Genomic DNA, 19,738 nt, shown 5'->3' with positions numbered 1-19,738 from the left:
GCTTAATTTAACTCCCAAACTGGCAGAGGGGAGATTCAAACTAGATGTTAGGAGAGGGTTCTTTGCAGTGAGGGTGCTGAGACACTGGCACAGGTTGCCCAGGGAGGCTGTGGAGGATGGAAGCACAGATCTTCAATCACATTCTGTGATTCTGTGCTCCACAACCTCCCTGAAGGTGCTCAGGATCAGGTTGGATGAGGCCTTGAGCAACCTGTTGCAGTGGGAGTTGTCTCTGCCTATGGCAGGGGGCTGGAACTGGCTGAGCTCTGAGGTCCCTTCCAACCTAAACCATTTCTATGATTCTATGATTCTTGAAGCTAATCTGACTGCAAGTGTAGGAAGCAAGCACATCTCTGAGCTCACTGAGGTGCCCTGAACTCCCTTCTCTTGTGGTTGCTTACTATCACAGACAGCAGGTCTCAGTAACCAGTATATAGAAATGTCTGTGGTGGGGCAAGGAAAGCAATGGATAAGAGGACAAAGATCAAAGAATCTGCTTCAGCTTGGTTCTACAAATAAGTTCCTTAAGCAGGCTGCCCAGAGAGGCTGTGGAGTCTCCTTCTCTGGAGCCATTCAAAGCTCACCTGGCTGTGTTCCTGTGTGCCCTGCCCTGGGTGATGCTGCTGTGGCAGGGGGGTTGGACTGGTTGATCTCTGAGGAGCTTTCCAACCCCTAACATTCTGTGACCCTGTTTCAAGTTTTGCTCTGGACTGGAATCCAAGCAGGTGCCACTTGGAGGCACTCTTATACTGTTCTCACTTCCAACTCCTTCCAAGTTTTCCATGCAAGGAAACTGTCTTTTTCTTTTTTCCTTTTTAACTTATATTTTTCCCCCCTAATAATCATCTAGAAGTGGGTAATTAACAACGGTTTGGATAGTTAAACTTTGACATTATTGTATATATTACCTTGTGATTTTATCAGAGGTAAACAGCCCCCTAGACTTGCACTAAAAGCAGCTGAACTCCCTCATGCAGCGGGTGATAAAGCCTCCTCTGTGATGCAGCCCTGCTTCAAAGGACTAGTTAGAAAGGCTTGCAAAGCACAAACTTGCTCAAATTGTTCACTGCCAAACTCTGTGGGGTTCTCTCACTCTGGATGTGAAATCAAACACCCAGCTCATCATTGCATTCCATGCATGTTCAAATCATAGCCAATTGTCTTGGAGCAGCAGAGCAAAGAGGTTCTGCTCCACAGGCACATCCTGGTTGCATGTCAGCTGCGGCACCTTGGAACACACTTCCTTGTGTTTGGAGCACTGCATCTCTTACAGTGCAACAGGAACTCTACAGCACAGCAAAGATGCCCAACTCTGATAATTAGTCTCAGTAGAGATGGCATCTTGAAAAGCAAGATGGGGCTGTGCAGCCTGGAGAAAAAGAGGCTCAGGGCAGACCTCATTGCGCTCTACAACTACCTGCAGGGAGGCTGTAGCCAGGTGGGGTTGGGCTCTGCTGCCAGGCACCCAGCAACAGAACAAGGGGACAGAGTCTCAAGCTGTGCCAGGGCAGGTCTAGGCTGGATGTTAGGAGGAAGTTGTTGGCAGAGAGAGTGATTGGCATTGGAATGGGCTGCCCAGGGAGGTGGTGGAGTTGCTGTCCCTGGAGGTGTTGAAGCCAAGCCTGGCTGGGGCACTTAGTGCCATGGTCTGGTTGCTTGGCCAGGGCTGGGTGCTAGGTTGGGCTGGATGAGCTTGGAGGTCTCTTCCAGCCTGGCTGATTCTATGAATTCTATTCTATGACTTTATGCACCATAAGTGTCCTTTTCAGTTTGAGATGTGATGTGCTCAGCCATTTCCTATCTTTCACCAATAGAAAGAAACAAGAATCAGGTAAAAATAAAGCTTTGCCCCTTGACTCTGCTCTGCTGAGACTCCTCCTCCAGTCCTGCCTCCAGTGCTGCTGTCCCCAGCAGACGGAGGGCACAGAGCTGTGGTGTGAGGCCAGAGGAGGCCACAAAGATGCTGCAAGGGCTGGAGCAGCTCTGCTGTGAGCACAGGCTGAGGGAGCTGGGGGGGTGCAGCCTGCAGAGGAGAAGGCTCCAGGGGCACCTCAGAGCTGCCTGCCAGTGCCTGAAGGGATCCTGCAGGAAGGCTGCAGAGGGACTTGTGCTGAGGGGGTCTGAGCCAGGCCAAGGGGGAGTGGTTTGGAGCTGAGGACCTGCACTGAGGTGTTGCTGGTCAATCCCACCAGCATGGCCTTATGGCGTCTCAGCAGAAAGCAAACAGTGACTTTGCTGTAGCTGAACTGCAGAGCTGCAAACATTTTTGACCAATGCATGTTGCTCAGAGAGATCAATCTCATGTTCCAAAGAAAACCTTGCATATGATCCAGGCAAACATTAGGAATTCCTCAGAGTGAAGAGGATTAGCACCACCTATACTTGAGCACAGCAGCAGCCTAACTAGTGAGGGGTGAGAGCTAATTCCTGCCTAGGGAGCCATAAGGACAGCAGTGTACTTAAGGAGAATGATGGGTTTCAGCAATGTCATAAAGAAGGCAGCAACTGGAAGCCACCTTACTGGCAGGAAGGGAAGTTGCTGAAAGCCAGGGAAGTCAAGTGACAAGAGAAGAGTAAGAAGAAATGGATGTTAACCCTTTGGAAACCTCCTGGCTCTGCTTGCACCCACCCCCACCCCAGCCAGGTGGGGTTGGGCTCTTCCCCCAGGCACCCAGCAACAGAACAAGGGGACACAGCCTTCAAGCTGTGCCAGGGCAGGTCTAGGCTGGATGTTAGGAGGAAGTTGTTGGCAGAGAGAGTGATTGGCATTGGAATGGGCTGCCCAGGGAAGTGGTGGAGTCTCTGTCCCTGGAGGTGTTGAAGCCAAGCCTGGCTGGGGCACTCAGTGCCATGGTCTGGTTGATTGGCCAGGGCTGGGTGCTAGGTTGGAGGCCTCTTCCAACCTGGTTGGTTCTGTGATTCTATCTTTTTAGAGTCTATAACCTTCCCCTTGCAGCTTACACTGAGCAGGGATCTCTGCCAGCACTGCCTGCCTCCTGATACAGGAGCAGCCCCACAGGGCCAGAGCAACAGTGCCAGAACCCAAGTCCCATCTCCAACAGCAAGCAAAGGCCAAAGCCTGCCCTTGCCCACCCCCCCACCAGATGTGATCTCCAAATCAGGCCTTACCCACAGGGGACTTTTCTTCAGTGGATGTGTCTAGCATCTACCTGAGCTTAAAGCCTCCCTGCTGTGCCTTTTGCTTGTCTCTTCTCTGCTCAGGACACCTCAGCCAGCCATGGGCAGCATGTGGATGGAATTTGCTGTGCCAAAGCAGTGGGAACAGAGCACAAATGTCCCCCACACTCTCTAGCAGAAGTTTCAGAGCCTACCCCACTGTTTATAGCTTGTTTGTTTTGAACCTGCCACCTCCTACTCAAGCCTCTATCTTCAAGCACTTGAGATGCCTTTTTTTCCTTTCCCCCTCGCCCTGTTATTTATTTAGTTGCTGATTTCACTTTATTCCTCCTCTTTCCTTCTTGTTCTTCTCCTCCACCTTTGTTTTTTGCCCTGGTTTCTGCAGCTCCATTTCTCATGCCAGCAATGTATCAGTGGCATAAAAATATTCTCTGAAAGTTAAGCAGGACCTGGAAAACCACATCCCCTAAGAGGCAGGATTTCTTCTGAGAAAGAAGAAATCTGTCCTGGCACCACTCAAATGCAGAGCTGTATTGAGCAAATAACTGAACACCTTTCACTCAGGGAACTGGAGTAGCTGCTTTGCCATGGTTTTGCCCACACCAACCTCTGCTAAAGACTTTCTGTACACACACCAAACTAAAGACAGCAATAGAACCTCACCTCAGCCAGAGATTTGTCCCATGGAAGTCAGATTTCCTGGGCATGCAGGAATGGCTGACAAAGAAGTGCACACAGTGGCTGTAAGAGGCTGCTCCAACACTCCCCTTACTTCAGACATGGCTTTCTGAGCAGCCCTCCATGAGGGATGGTCTGGAGTGAAAGCTAACGTCTGTGGGCTGTGTTTTAAAGCTGTGTTTCATTTCTGTCATTTCTGTCTTCAGACTCTTTGCTGCCTTTGGGGAATGGAGGAGTGGGGAGGGTAGATTCTTAACCTGCTTTTAAAACCTGTTATGGAAATGTTGCTGGTCTAAAGTTATGCTGAAATCCAAAGGAGTCTCCCTGATGTGTGGATGCAGCTCCAGGAGGGCACTGTCACACATTCCTCAGCTCTGGGTCTTGGTCAGATTGTTCTCAAAGGAAAATGTGATGGCAAAAGGGAGAGAGACTGATGGAAAGATGACATGGTCAGGATCTCCTTAAATACAGGTCAGAAGCTGGACTTGTGAAAGGGAAGTTTGCAGGCAGCCTAAGGATTAATGTCCGTTTCCATGAGGTGCCACTAAATCTCAGCTGGACCGCTGGGGCTCATCGTGTAGCTCTTGCTCTGTTCCCCCCAGTGCTCTGGGGTGCAGCCTCCCACCTGTCTAGGTGGAATGCTCTGATAAGAGCACTATGTAGTGGGGTTTCACATTTTCTCCTTCCCCTTCCATGAGTCAAAGCCTCAGCCATAGGTGGATGTTGAGGGCATCAGACCCTGGCGTTAAAGGCATAGCAAAGATGCTTTCTTAGCCTGGGCCACTGTTTCCTGGTGGAGCAGCAGGCATCTCCAGGACTTCAGCCTAGAAGGACACATTCCCTGCACAAAAGAGGTCACCTCCAATTGGTCAACCTCTCTGCTGGAGTACTGAGTGCAGTTCTGGAGCCCCCAACACAACAAGGACATGGAACTGTTGGAGGCAGCCCAGAAGAGGCCACCAAGATGCTGAGAGGGCTGCAGCAGCTCTGCTCTGAGGACAGGCTGAGAGAGTTGGGGCTGTGCAGCCTGGAGAAGAGAAGGCTTCAAGGAGACCTTGGAGTGACCTTCCAGTATCTGAAGGGGGCTGCAGGAGGGCTGGGGAGGGACTATTGAAAGGATCTTGCAATGATAGGACAAGTGGTAATAGATTTAAACTGACAGAGAGGAGACTGAAATTAGATGTTAGGAAAGGGTTCTTTGGAGTGAGGGTGGTGAGCCACTGGCACAGGTTGCCCAGGGAGGTTGTGGAGGACCAGTTTGGATGATGCCTTGAGTGACCTGTTCTAGTGGGAGGTGTCCCTGCCTATGGCAGGAGGTTGGAACTGGCTGAGTTCTGAGGTGCTTTACAACCTAAACCATTCTGTGATTCTATGTTATCAAAGGACAGAAAAGACCTTTCTGCAAGCTCAGAGTTTCCTTTTAGCTATTACATGACCCACTCATAGGCCACCAAACAGCTGCTGCTGGGATTTTCACACCCAGACTGGTCCCCAGTGCTACTCTGAGAAGCCAACTGGTGAATCCTGAAGTCACCTCCCTGCTGAAGCCACCAGACAGAGCTGAGAGAGTGCATTAGGGCATCAACCACACAACCCATCTGCTCCAGCAGGGCTTCTCTGTGCTTTCCAACTCAGCCTTTCTGAATGGGACGCTGAATGCTTTATAAAACACTGACAAGAGTCAGTACACAAGAAATTACCTATTCAGCATCTCTTAGAGGGGATAATTGACAGTAGTCACTTAAGTAAAGATGTTTTGAATGATTAACATTAGGGAGGATGAGACAGAGAATCTCTTCATTAATTCTGTATGAAATTAACCTTCCTAACACTTGCAGGCTGAGAATTGCTTTTGCCAAACACTGCACACGAGCCTGAAGCACAAAGGAGGTTGGTTTTTTGCTTCCCATGGCTAGTCACAACTGCCACAAAACACATCTGGCATCTGGATGAGCTTTGTTGTCCTCTTCAAGACAGTATGCTGAGGAAATTCCATCTTTGGTCAGGAGTGACTCACGCTGTCACCATCACCTTCTTGTTTACCACGCTCATCTCTCAAAACCAAAGGAGAATGAGTCAGAGCACTTAGGAGGAAAACATTTTCCCCCTCGAGGGCAGTCAGGCAGGGCAGCAGCTTGCCCAGCCCTGCCACACCACCTTCAGCCTTGTAGCTTTGCAGGACCCAAGTGGATCAAGCCCTGAGCACACGTGTCAGAACCCAGAGCTGCCTCTGCTAGGGCAGGAGGTCTGACTTGAGAACTCCTGGGGTCTCTTCACACCTACATTACTCTGCAACACTTGGATCCAAGGATAATCGACTTACAGGCTAATTCTGCCTTCTCTCAGGTACTTCAGCAGTCCCTAATCCCACACCAGCTGAAGGCAAAGTTGTTCATCAAATAGCTTCCACTTCCAACAAACCCACTCCGGCTGCTCGCTGTCTCCCCCGGCAGAGCTGATGGTGCCCTGCCACAGCAGGCTGCCACCCAAAGTCTTTCCCTTCCTGCAGCTTCTTCCTCCCAGGCACACGGCAGATGCTTTGATTGATACAGGAGGGTCACTTGGAGAAACACAGGTCATTTGGATGCAACTGTTTCAACGCCTTGTGGCCTTCAGCAGCCACATGGCACTGCCAGCCCCTCCGAGCAGGCTGCAAGCAGTCTCCTTTTGGATATCTGCAGGTGGTTGGGGAGACAGAGTCACAGAACCATAGGATCATAGGACCAGAGTCAGAGAACCACAGGATCATAGGACCAGAGTCACAGAACCACAGGATCATAGGACCAGAGTCATGTTCAATGATTCCGTGACCAAAGTGAATCTAAACAAAAATCAAGAGGTAAAGCTTAGGGAATAAATGTCCACAGGCCATGGGAAGAACCTCTCCAATACTGTTTTCCTTCTCTGCGTTTATCCAAAACCCAAGGGAATGAGGGTGCCTGCAGGACAGAACAATGTATTGCTCCAAGGTTAAAAGAAGCAAGTCTGAGCTGCAGACATTAGAGCACAGCCCTCCTTTCTCAGCAGCCTGTAAAGCCCACCGTGCCCAAGGTGTTCTCAAAAGGGCTGCTGAGCAGCCTGCAGTGGGGGAACAGCCCCTGGCTCCCTGAATCCTGCTGACAGCAAGGAGCTGAAGGCTGCAGTTCCCTGCACCCTTAAGACAACACAGTGGCTTGGATGCAGCAACATCTTGTGCAGTTCAGGAGGCAGTGATCAATCCCTGATTGACAATTCTAATTAGCATCTCTCTTCTGAGCAAGATGATGGCATTTACAGCGACTTTCTGCTGCCTCCGGAAGCTCTGCAGCCATCTCAGCTGAAGCAGAGTGCTTCACAGATCACCTGATGGCCAGAGCTGTCAGTTCTGCTTCTACTGGAAGGCTTTGCTGGGATGTGAAAGTTCAAACACCAAGGGATAGCTGCCAGAACCTCAGCAGCCCCATGCCAAGGAAGTCCATGGATGGACTCAAAGGGCTGTTATTAATGAATGGCTCCATGTCAGGCAGAGACCAATGACAAGTGGAGCTCCTCAGTGATCTGTCCTGCGTCCAGTCCTGGTTAGCATCTCTGTCAGTGACACAAACAATGACATTGAGTGCACCCTCTGCAAAGATAAGAGTGACACCAAGCTGTGTGGTGCACTGGAATCACTTGAGGGCAGGGATGGCATCCAGGGGATCTTGATGGGCTTGAGAACCACAGAACTGTCAAGGTTGGAAGGGACCTCAAGGATCATCCGGTTCCAGCCCCCTGTCACCTCACACCAGATCAGGCTGCTCAGAGCCACATCCAGCCTGGCCTCAAAGACCTCCAGAGATGGGGTTCCAACACCTTGGGCAACATGGTCCAGTGTCTCACCACCCTCATGGTGAAGTGGGCCAGAACCAACTACAGGAGTTCCAACAAGTCAAAGTGCAGGGTCCTGCAGCTGGGTCACCAATCCAGGCTGGCAGGTTGGAGTAGATGATCTCTGGAGGTCCCTTCCACCCTAAGCCATTCTGTGATCGTGACTCAGTGATAAGCCTACGATGAGAACAGATCATAGAATCAGCCAGGTTGGAAGAGACCTCCAAGCCCATCCAGTCCAGCTTAACACCTCTCACCCAGCCCTGTCCAATCACTGAGTCATACCTGCCAAAACCTCAGCACCTGGCATTGGAGGCTGGCACAGGAGGGCTTCTGTGCCCCACGAGTGCTGTTTGCAGAGCAGAGTGCATCTCAGGTAGGAGGCTTTGCACATGGAGATGGAAGTTTTGTCTCTCTGTCCAAGGGAGGTGATACAGAATGGAATACAGTAATGATAAGACAAATGGCATCTGTTTAGAAATCTGGTTCTCTGTTGCAGTCAGGATGACATATCACATTCTGCTTGCATGAAAACACACCAGAAAATGGTGCTCATTTCAGATCTGTTAGGAAATGTCTAAACAGATTTTTCAACTCAATAACATCTTTCCCCCCCTCCAAAACCCACCAGAAACCAGAGAATAATTACACCTTAGCCTCCTCATCAGAATGCCTACCTAGCAGACCAAGGTCCACCAGAAGCACAGCAAAATAAGGCTGTCTTTCAGCCATTCAGTTGCTCAGCTCTGCTGAGTGTGAGTTTGCCTCAGGGCTGGGTATGTGGGTTTTCTGTGCTTGTTGGAAAGCAGGCTTTCCATCATACAGAAGGTGATAAATTACTGAGGGGAAAAACCCACTATCTTTCCTTGTCATGTGTGTGTGGATTGTACCAGAGATCTGTTTTCCCTGGTGCTCTTGGAGGAGAAAACCAGACAGGGTAGAAAACAAAGTTTTCCTCTCCCCTCCCCACAAACCCCAGAGCAGCAATTTGAGCTGAAGTGTTACCTTTAAGCACGCTTCAAATTAACCACTCAACACTTCCAAAACCAAGTTTAAAGATGAGTGATCAGCAAGAATTTTGTAACTGCACCCCCCGAAAAAGAAAATACAGACGAGGGGAGGGGGAAGATTGCAAAGCAGAGCTAAGGAGGGCAGTGAAATATGTGCCTGAAGCAGGAGGCATCAGCGGGCGGAATGCAAAGCACAGCAGGGCAGGGACAAGGCAGGGTGATCCATCCTGGAAGTGATAAGGCTTTTCTAATTTTATGAAGTATTTGTCATATCAAATGCTTCCTCCTGCCATGACAAATGTCTTTGCCTTCCCTCCCCTAGGATTTTGATGTACAGTGTGGGGCTGCCTCCACCCCAGGATTAATGCTGGCATTATAAACAAGCCACTCAATATTTAGGATTATTGATGGTGGGAAGTGACACCCTGCAAGCTGAAGTCCCTCACGGCACAGTTGCTTTATGGTACCAGGCAAGGCTAGGAGCTGTAGAGGCAGGATGCTCCCTACTTATTCCGAAGGGAAGGGACCTGCAGCTGCATTCATTTCAAACTCGCTGCGCAAGGAGCCTGGTAAAAAGGCTGCAGCCAAGGGAATGTGGTCTGCAGGGCAGGAGAGGGCATTCTGCCCTTTTATTCTGCTCTGTGAGACCCTGCCTCAAATACAAGTACCTCAAGTACACCTCCAGGGCTGCTGTCCCCAGCAGAAGGAGGACACAGAGCTGTGAACTGAGGCCAGAGAGGTCACAAAGATGCTGCAAGGGCTGGAGCAGCTCTGCTGTGAGCACAGGCTGAGGGAGCTGGGGGGGTGCAGCCTGCAGAGGAGAAGGCTCCAGGAAGACTTTGGAGCTGCTGCCAGTGCCTGAAAGGGCCTACAAGAGAGCCAGGAAGAGACTTTTTACAAGGGCTTGTAGTGATAGGAGACAAGAGGGAATGGATTGAAGCTTGAGGAGAGCAGATTTAGACTGGAGATGAGGAAGGAATTCTTTACAGTGAAGGTGAGGAGAAACTGGAACAGGTTGCCCAGGGAGGTTGTGGATGCTCTCATCCATGGAGGTATTCTTTAAGGTCCCTGCCAACCCAAACCATTGTGTGAATCTGTATGCAGGGTCTGAATTTCCTTTCTCTGTGTAACTAAAGCAATTGGACAAGGGGGAACGGTTTGGAGCTGAGACAGAGCAGGGTAAGAGTGGAGCTGAGGAAGTTGTTGTGTGTGAGGGTGGTGAGAGTGTGGCCCAGGCTGCCCAGGGAGGCTGTGGCTGCCTCCTTGCTGAGGGTGCTGCAGGCCAGGCTGGATGAGGCCTTGAGCAGCTGAGTGTAGTTGAAAGGTGTTCGTGGGCATGGTGGGGAGGGTGGAGGGGATGAGCTCTGAGGTCCCTTCCAGCCTGATCCATTCCATGATTGGTTCTGGTTCCTTGCTGAGCACAAGGAGCAGGATTTAGGGAATATTTACAGTGTTAGCTATCCCCATAATGAACAGACTGTGGAGCAGAGAACTCCATTGTTTGGAACTCTGCTCTTTTAGGGTCACCATATTAATTTAGCCAATTGCAACACTCTCTTGGGGTTTGGAGTTTTTTGTCTTGTTTGTTTCTGGTTTTGTTTTGAACATGGTGGCAGAGAATTGCTGAAGTGCACAACAAAAGGGAAATCAAAGCAGCAGCTGTTTTCAGAGCTCTCAGTGTTAGTAAAAGGAGGAAGCAGCACCTCTAAGCAGCTTTCATCTATTTCTTTCTAAACAAAACCAACCTCATCAAAGAAACATACCCTGAAAACATGCAGATATGGCCTGCAGGCAGTGACTGGCTCAGAGCCTGCCTGTGTCTTTACCCAAGGAGCTATAGAACAGAGTGGAAAGCAGTTGATGGTCAGATAGCAGTGGTGTTCCCAAGGGAGCACTCTGGGGCCAGTTTCTACCAATGACTTGGAGGAGGGAATTGAGGCACCCTCAGGAAGTCTGCAGGAGATCACAGAATCACAGAACCTTAGAGGTGGGAAGGGACCTCCACAGATTGTTCAGTCCAACCTCCATGCCAGAGCAGGAGCACCCAGGGTGGTCTGCACAGGAACACATGCAGGTGGGTTTGGAAGGTCTCCAGAGAAGAAGATGCTAAGCTGGGAGGGTGTGCTGGTCTGTGGTAGGGTAGGAAGGCTCTACAGAGTGATCTGGACAGGCTGCATCAATGGTCTGAGGCTAGATCAACAGAATAGAATAGACTCAAGCAGGTCGGAAGAGACCTTCAAGCTCACCCAGCCCAGCCTAGCACCCAGCCCTGGCCAATCAACCAGACCATGGCACTAAGTGCCCCAGCCAGGCTTGGCTTCAACACCTCCAGGGACAGTGAGTCAACACCTCCCTGGGCAGCCCATTCCAATGCCAATCACTCTCTCTGCCAACAACTTGAATGGTTTGAGGCCAGCTGCACAAGATTCAACAAAGCCAAATGCCAGGTCCTGCACTTGGGTCACAGCAAGCCCATGCAGCACCCTGCACTCTCCCTGCTAACAAGTGACAGAAGGGGAGGAAATGGCCTCAAGGTGCACCAGGGGAGGCTTAGGTTGGATAGCAGAAGAAACTTCTTAGCCAAAAGGGTTCTCAAACCCTGGGACAGGCTGCCCAGGGAGGTGGCTGAGTGCCCATCCCTGGGTGTGTTAAAAAGACACAGAGATGTGCTGCTGGGGGCCACGGCTTAGCACCAGACTTAGCTGAGCTAAATAACCACTAGGCTCAATGATCTCAAAGGTCTTTTCCAAACACAGGGATTCTAAGATTCTCTGCTGGCTACTCAGAGCTCTTGCATCCTGTTAACCTTCACTAACCCATGGGAACTTGTCAATGACTTCTGAGTACCTGAGCACAGGATGAGTTTGCTAGGACAACGCCGTCACTGCAAAACCCCCTTCCCTTCATGCAGAGTATTAGCTCCTTAAAAAGACCAAATGAGTTTTCCTGCTACTGTTAGAAAGACCAACTGAGTTTTCCTGTGATTCCACAGTTCCTGGGCAGTCTGCTCCAACAAGAACTCAGATCTTTATTTCATGATCTGTGCTTCACAGCTCAGCTGAGCTCTGCATCTACTCCTCCTGTCACCTCTGAGCCGCAGCATCTGAGAGACCCAGAAACCAAACTGGAGCAGGCAATGCCTGACTTTCAGCTGGGTTTCACAGCAGACATTTTCTGTGCACCACAGCAGGCTCACAAAAGGCAGCTCTGATGGGAATACTGCATGAAAGAGCATTGTCTAAGTTCCTGAGCCCAGCCTTGAAGACTCAAGACTTCAGACAACACTCTGGAGTTTGGAAGTTCTCCTTCTAACAGTGGACTGTGTTTACAGAGCCACACAAGTGGCTCAAAACATTTTCTGTTCCTCACAGAAGTAAATCTTGCACCATCTCCGTGAGGCATTTTACAGATGAGGAAACTCAAGCACGGAGAAAAGCCCACGACTACCAAACTGACATTTAGCCTCGGCACCTAAGAGGGACACTCCTGCCTCTGTAGGATGGTTTAGGTATCCACATTCAGGAAATGAGCATCTTGCTGCAGCTCAAACCAGCACTTGCCAAACATTACTCAAACTACTCCAAATAATCCAGGGTTAATTAAGTGACTTAAAAGCAGAAAACATCTGGGAGAAAGCAGAGGGTTAAATACTAACAGCAGTTCTTTTGCCACTGCACACAGCATTACCAGAAGCTGAAGCAACTGGTTTTGGCTTAATCATAGAATGTTAGGAGTTGGAAGGGACCTCCAGAGATCATTGAGCCCAAGCTCACTCCCAAAGAAGGATCACCCAGAGCAGGGCACACAGGAACACATCCAGGGCAGATTGAAAAGTCTCCAGAGAAGGAGACTCCGCAGCCTCTCTGGGCAGCCTGCTCCAGAGCTCCAACACTCTCACCATACAGAAGTGTCTCCTTGTGTTGAAGTGGAACCTCCTGGGTTCCAGCTTGTGCCTTGTCCTGTCACTGGGCACCACCAAACAGGGCCTGGAGCCTTCATCCTGGCACCCACTCCTCAGCTGCTTATAGACATTGATCATCTCCCTCTCAGCCTTCTCCTCTCCAGCCTCAACAGCCCCAGGGCTCTCAGCCTTTCTCCACAGCAGAGATGTTCGTGTTCCCCAACCATCCTCATAGCCTCCACTGGACCCTCTCCAGCAGGTCCCTGTCTCTCTGGGACTGGGGAGCCCAGAACTGGACGCAGTATTCCAGGGGTGGTCTCACCAGAGCAGAGGGGCAGCAGAACCTCCCTTGCCCTGCTGGACACTCTTCTTGCGGTGCCCCAGATGCTGCTGGCCCTCTTGGCCTGAAGGGCTGTTGCTGCCCCATGCAGGACTTGCTGTGCACCAGCACTCTAAGCTCTTTCTGCGTGGAGCTGCTCTCCAGCAGGACGGTGCCCAGCACAAGAAGGATATTTATTTGGTTGGGATATTTCTTTATCCCCTTAATAAATGACAAAACCCCAACCATCAGCACATGAAGAGCAGCACAGGAGCACAGTTGGCAGCTGCCATTGCCAAAGCTGGGCCATCTCAAGAGAAGATTCTCCTACTTCATTTTTTTTCTTTTGTGAGGCAGTTTGGTGTTTTCCCTAAACTTTGAACTCAGGACACACACTTCAGTTTGACTTCTTGTGCCTTCAGTTTGGTCATGTAACCTTCACCCACTTCCCAAACCTCTCCTTCAAGTGCATGGAAGATACCCCAGACAACACAGAAATCCCCCAGCACCATCCTCTGCTCACACCTGGCATCTGCTATGGCTTGCACTGCTTCTATCCCCTGCAATAAATTTTAATCAGGTACTTTGTACCCAGTTGTACTCCTGTCTGAAACCATCCAAAGTGCTGTTGTTGCTAGGGAAACCACTTCCCTCTTATCCCTGTTCTCGGCTCCACTGCCTCCTTACCTCCATCTCCCCTCCCTTTCCCCATTTTTCCTTGCCTCCAAGGGGCAACTCTGTCACTGCACTGTGAGGGCTGAGCCATTCACCCTCTCTTCCCTTGGAGAGCAAACCCACCTGAAGCACAGAAGAAACCACTGTAATGAGAATCAGTGGTATTTAAAGCAGGGCTGTCCTCACACAGGCCCAACAGTTAGTCCCCATGCAGCAAGACACAAGCCAGTCCCATTGGGCTGCAAGAGTGAGGAGGAGCTCTGAGCCAGGGGGAAAAAAAAGAGTAAAAGCTCAGCTCTAGGCTGCCTCGTGGAAGAGCAGAGCTGGGCTGCAGCAGGCTGCCCAGGGAGGTTGTGGAGCCTCCTTCTCTGCAGGACTTCCAAACCCACCAGGGCACAGTGATCCCATGCAAACTGCTCTAGGTGTGCCTGTGTCAGCAGGGCAGTTGGAGTAGATGATCTTCAGAGATCCCCTTCCAGCCCCTACCATTCTATGGCTGTGGGAGTGGGGAGTATTTCAGTTTTTCTCCTAGGCAGTAAATTCCAGAGCCCTTCCCTGGGGAGCAATAATAAACTGCAGCAGCACAGGCTGGGAGGTGATCTGCTGGAGAGCAGCCCTGTGGAGAGGGACCTGGGAGTGCTGCTGGAGAGCATCCATGGCACAGCAATGTGTCCTGGTGACCAAGAAGGCCAATGGGGTCCAAGGATGCATTAATAAAAGAGTGTCCAGCAGATCGAGGGAGGTTCTCCTCCTCCTCTACTCTGCCCTGCTGAGACCTCATCTTGAGTATTGCCTTCAGTTTTAGGCTCCCCAGTTGAAGAGGGAGAGGGACTTGCTGGAGAGGGTCCAAAAGAGAGCTATGAGGATGATGAGGGCACTGGAGCACTGTCTGATGAGGAGAGACTGAGGGACCTGGGGCTGCTTAGTCCAGAGAGGAGAAGACTGAGAGGGGATTTAATCAATCTTTATAACTATCTGAGGGCTGAGGGTCAGGAGTGGGGACAGGCTCTGCTCACTGCTCCCTGGGATAGGACAAGCAGCAATGGATGGAAGCTGCAGCACAGGAGGTTCCAGCTCAACACAAGGGGAACTTCTTGCCTGGAAGGGTCCCAGAGCTCAGGCACAGGCTGCCCAGAGAGGCTGTGGAGTCTCCTTCTCTGGAGCCTTTCAAGGCCTGTTTGGATGTGTTCCTGTGTGGCCTGAGCTGGATTGTGTGGTCCTGCTCTGGCAGGGGTTTGTACTCAATCTCTTTGGGTCCCTTTCAACCCCTGACATCCTGTGAGGCTGTGATTCCTCTCCTCTGCAGAGCATTCCCCTCCATGCCAGCCCTGCAGCAGGAAGGGTTGTTTACCTGAGTCATTTGACTGCAGAACTGCTTTCTGACCCTTCCCTTGCTTCCAGACTCCTAATGCCTACATTATGCAGCCAAGAAGCAGAGCACAGAAGCAGCTCACATTTGAGGTGATGTTCTCAAAGCTGTGAGCAGCACAGTGCAGAGCACAGCTCCAACATCACCAACACAGGGTTGGGGAGCTCAGCTTTCTCCACCTCACTCCTTTCACTGCCACACTCCAGAACGTCCAAACCCAGAGACAAACATCTCAGCCAAGCCGTTAAGAGCAAAAGGTGCAACACAGCAAGGAAAGAAGCAGTGAGGTTGGAATGCTTTCCTCACCAGGAACTGATAGAGCAGCATTTGAATAACAGCTGAAGCTCTATTTCCTGGATGGTTTAGGTGAAAGCAAATGCATCCAGCACCCCCAGCTCCCTCTGCAAAGCCCCCTGTAACGGCCGTGCTGCTTGGCCCCACAGCATTTTGGACACATTTCAGCTTCTCCTGTGTTCATTGTTCCTCACACTTGCCCTCCTGGCTTTGGCTTTATATCCCGCCCACCTTTGTGTAGTGGGATGCAGAAGAGACAAAAAGCAAAACCCGGCACTAACGAGCAAGTAACCCCTGAGATGATAGAGGCTTCTGTGTGCTTTTCTTTCCAGGCTAAGCCTGGCTGCTGTGGGTGCTGAGTGCAAGGATCCTGCAGGGTCTGCTGCGGTTGTCCTATTGACTTTCCCTGGATGAGTAAGTTCCTGTCAAGAGCACCACTAAATATCCACTTCAGAAAAGCACTTTAAGCCACAAAGAGCAAATATTGCCTTCCTTCCCAGAGCCAGAGCTGCACAGCAAAGCCAAGGTGCAGGCTCTGGAGACAGGTATGATTGTAAGGAAATACTTCATGGACATTAATGAGGAACATCTTTCCACCTGTGTTTCCTGCAGGCAGCCTAACGGCCCTCAACACAACTTGCTGCTGCTCCTCCACTTGCTACTACCACTTTACAATGAATAATTACACCAAACACTTGTACTGCACCAAGCTTTAAATGATTGAGCAATATGAGCCAGTCAAAAGCAGTAAAGTGACTGACTCAGCACCATCTGCATGGCAGCCTAGAATCACTGAATTGTTTAGCTTGGAAGGGATCTCAAAGCTCAGCCAGTTCCAACCCCCTGCTATAGGCAGGGACACCTCCCACTAGAACAGGTCACTCAAAGTCTCATCCAACCTGGCCTTGAACACCTCCCTGGGCAACCTGTGCCAGTGTCTCACCACCCTCACTGCAAACAACTTCTTCCTAACATCTAATTTATATCTCCCCTCTCCTGGTTGAAACCCATTACCCCTTCTCCTGTCATTACCAGATCTTGACAGTAGTCCCTCCTCAGCCTTCTTGTAGCCCCCTTCAGATCCTGGAAGGCCACTCCAAGGTCTCTTGGAAGCCTTCTCTTCTCCAGGCTGCACAGCCCCAACTCTCTCAGCCTGTGCTCAGAGCAGAGCTGCTGCAGCCCTCTCAGCACCTTGGTGGCCTCCTCTGCACTGGCTCCAACACTTCCATGTCCTGCTTGTGCTGGGGGCTCCAGAACTGCCCCCAGGACTGCAGGTGGGGTCTGAGGAGAGCAGAGCCAAGGGGCAGAATCCCCTCCCTTGCCCTGTGCCCACACTGCTCTTGCTGCAGCCCAGCACAGGGTTGTGTCTGGGCTGCACTCACACTGCAGGCTCCTGTGGAGCTTTGCATCAGCCCAGACCCCCAGGGCCTGTTCCTCAAGGCTGCTCTCAGCCATTCCCCACATCCAGCCTGGAGCTGTGCTTGGGATTGTGCTTGCTCAGATACAGGACCTTACACTTGGCCTTGTTGAATGCCATGAGGTTGGTCTGGGCACAGCTCTGCAGCCTGTCCAGGTCCCTCTGGATGGATCCCTGCCCTCTACAAGTCAACTGTGCCACACAGCTTGGTGCTATCTGCACACTTGCTTCTTTCTTTGTGGTCAGGAACTGAAGCAGGCATAGACCTGGCCCAGAAGATTCCTCCCCCAAATTCCAAAATGTTTGTTTGGGACTTAATGTTCTGGAAGTAACCACTGAGAGGAAGGCAGCAGCAGCTCATCTGCATTCAGCATCAGTGCCGCAAGACGAAGGCGACAGAAAAATCCCTGAAGACAGAGGACAGCAGAAGAGACAAAAACTAAAGGTTACTGAATGGGTCTCCAGGCCTGGAGAAGAGCAGAGCAAATGGTGAGGAACACAAGGCTCAGGTCTGCGTTTGCCAGCCAAGCAAAGAGCCAATTTCTCTGAGCTGGCCACGTCCAAAGGCTGCGCAGCTCCTAACGCTCCTGCTGACACAGGCAACACATTGCTGCCATTGTACAAGAAAAGCCTCACAGAAGCCTTTGCATTATCTCTCACACAACTATCTTCTCTCTGACAGAAAGCAGGAGAGATGCCTGTCCCCTGCTCTGCTGGGAGAGCATCCAGGCTTCGGCCTTCCAGGCTGAACGCGGCAGAGGAGATGTCGCAGGGAGAAGCTCATGTACATCTCACAAAGTATTTACAGAGGATTCAGTCTGGTGAACATTGCCATCAATAAACCTCTACATGACAGAGCTCAGACAGAGGAAACGTTCAGCTGAACATGGAAGACAGTGCTGGAAGACTGCACAAGCCCTGAAATACCTGCAGGGCAGTGTCGGGAGGACACAGCCAGGCTCTGCCCAGGGGTGACCAAGGGCAGCAAAAGGGGCACTGGGGGCAAGCTGGAGCAGAGGAGGTGCCACGGGAATAGGAGGGGAAACTTTGCCTGTGTGAGGATGGTGGAGCCCTGGAGCAGGCTGCCTAGAGAGGCTGTGGAGCCTCCTTCTCTGGAGCCTTTCCAACCCCCCCAAATGTGTTCCTGTGTGAGCTGCTCTGGCAGGGGGCTGGAACTGAATGAGGTCTGGAAGTCCCTTCCAACCCCTACCATTCTCTGATAATTGTTATGAGGAGGAACTGAGGGAGCTGGGCCTGTTCAATTTGAAGAAGAGGAGGCTGAGGAAGCTCAGAGGAACAAAGCAGGAGGATCCATTTCCCCTGCAGTGCCAAGAGCAGCTGTGGATGTGCAGAGCTTTGGAGGCAGCACTGCCAGCTGCACTGCTTGGTCACCTGCTTTCTGTAGCAGTCACTCAAACCTTCTTTTCCAGGTTCTGGCTCAGGTTTCCATGTCTGCAGGAGAAGACCCAGAGGGCATCTCCTCAAAGAGGGGAACTCTGTGTAAGCAGTTCAGGTGGAGATCAGATCATGCCACAGAGTCTGAAACAGAGGAGGCTGAGGGCAGAGCTCATTGCTGTCTACAGCTGCCTGAAGGGACACTGTGGAGAGGCTGCTGCTGGGCTCTGCTCACAGGGAACTGGAGACGGAAGAAGGGGGAATGGCCTCAAGCTGAGGCTGGGGAGGTTTAGATTGGACACTAAGAAAAAGTTTTTAATGGAGAGAGTGGTTAGGGAGTGGAATGAGCTGCCCAGGGAGGTGGTGGAGTCATCCAGCCTGGCTGTGTTTCAGGGTGGTTTGGATGTGGTGCCTATGTCTATGGTTTAAGGTGAGTCTTGTAGAGCAGGGCTCTAGGTTGGACTTGGTGCTCCCAAGGGGCTTTGCCAGCATGTATGGTGCTGTGATTCTGTGACATGCACCCCCCCAGTGCATAGCTAAAGCAGCCCCAGGAAGCCCTGGGTGTGCACTAGTGCAGTAACAGCATTTCACTCAGGCCTGCCACTTCTGGCTGTAACAGCATCACAGCATCACAGCTGTCCCCACCACGGCCTGCTGCTGCCGCATACTCAGCAGGCTCCTTAAGATCAGGAGGCAGAACCCACCCCTGTTTTCATGCCCAAATACCTTCAGATTTGCCTAGGGTGGGGTTTGTGAAGGGCTGTTTCACCTCACCCCTTTGCTGGGTAGAAGGGAACATCCTTGTAAGTGTCTGGAGATTTTCCACCCGAGCTGCAGAGCTCCCTGTGTGGACAGATGAACCTGCAGTTAGCAGCTGCCAGAAAACTCTGCAGCTACTCACCGTGGGGAAAAAACACCCAGAGAGGAGAGGTGTCTTAATATCAGAGCTGTCCTGACATTTCCAGCACAAGTGGAGCTGGCTGTGGTCTCCAAGAAATCAATTCAGAGGGAAGCCACAAATATCAGCTAATGCCTCGATTCATAAACTTTCATCCATGCTGGGATGAAAGTCCTACTAAAGTCAACATGAGCACAGCCCCACACTGGCAGGCTGCAGGGCCAGAGAGAGCAAGAGGCCAAACTGACTCTCTGGAAGCTCCCTGGGGGCCAGGGCAGGAGCATCCCTTGGAGACCAGCCCTAAACTTTTTCCTTCATGTCAACACACAGAACGTTGAGAGCTGGAAAGGACCTCCAGAAATCACCAAATCCAATCCCCCCCACCAAAGCAGCATCACCCAGGGCAGGGCACACAGGAGCACATCCAGGGTGGGTTGGAAAGTCTCCAGAGGAGGAGACTCTCTGGGCAGCCTGTGCCAGGGCTCCAACACCCTCACCATACACAAGTGTCTCCTGGGTTCCAGCCTGTGCCTGTTGCTCCTTGTCCTGTCACTGGGCACCACCAAACAGAGCCTGGAGCCTTCCTCCTGACACCCACCCCTCAGATGTTTATAGACATGGATCAGATCCCTCTCAGCCTTCTCTGCTCCAAACCAAGCAGCCCCAGGGCTCTCAGCCTTTCTCCACTGCAGAACTGTTCAAGTCCCCCAACCTCTCTCACAGCTCTCTGTTGGCTTCTCTCCAGCAGGTCCCTGTCTCTCTGGAATTGGAGTGCCTGGAACTGGATGCAGTACTCCA

The 19,738-nt window shown here is 51.3% G+C and overlaps 1 long non-coding RNA gene across 6 annotated transcripts in view; it reads right to left on the bottom strand.

Annotated features, from left to right (window-relative positions):
* LOC135187473 (uncharacterized) overlaps positions 1–19,738 on the bottom strand; it is an 82,086-nt gene that overhangs the window by 21,852 nt on the left and 40,496 nt on the right. Inside the window, exon 4 of one of the 6 annotated variants that reach the window (XR_010307343.1) lies at positions 7,183–7,383. The exons of 2 other annotated variants lie outside the window; for them this stretch is intronic. This is a non-coding gene — a long non-coding RNA (uncharacterized LOC135187473). Of the gene's footprint in view, positions 1–7,182; positions 7,384–7,976; positions 8,078–16,849; positions 17,055–18,638; positions 18,886–19,738 lie in introns of those variants that run through there. 3 more of the 6 variants (XR_010307346.1, XR_010307342.1, XR_010307339.1) reach the window with 3 other exon arrangements.

Source organism: Pogoniulus pusillus, chromosome 2, assembly GCF_015220805.1.
Source record: "Pogoniulus pusillus isolate bPogPus1 chromosome 2, bPogPus1.pri, whole genome shotgun sequence".
Taxonomy (NCBI): Eukaryota; Metazoa; Chordata; class Aves; order Piciformes; family Lybiidae; genus Pogoniulus; species Pogoniulus pusillus.
This window is presented reverse-complemented; position numbering and strand designations above follow the sequence as displayed.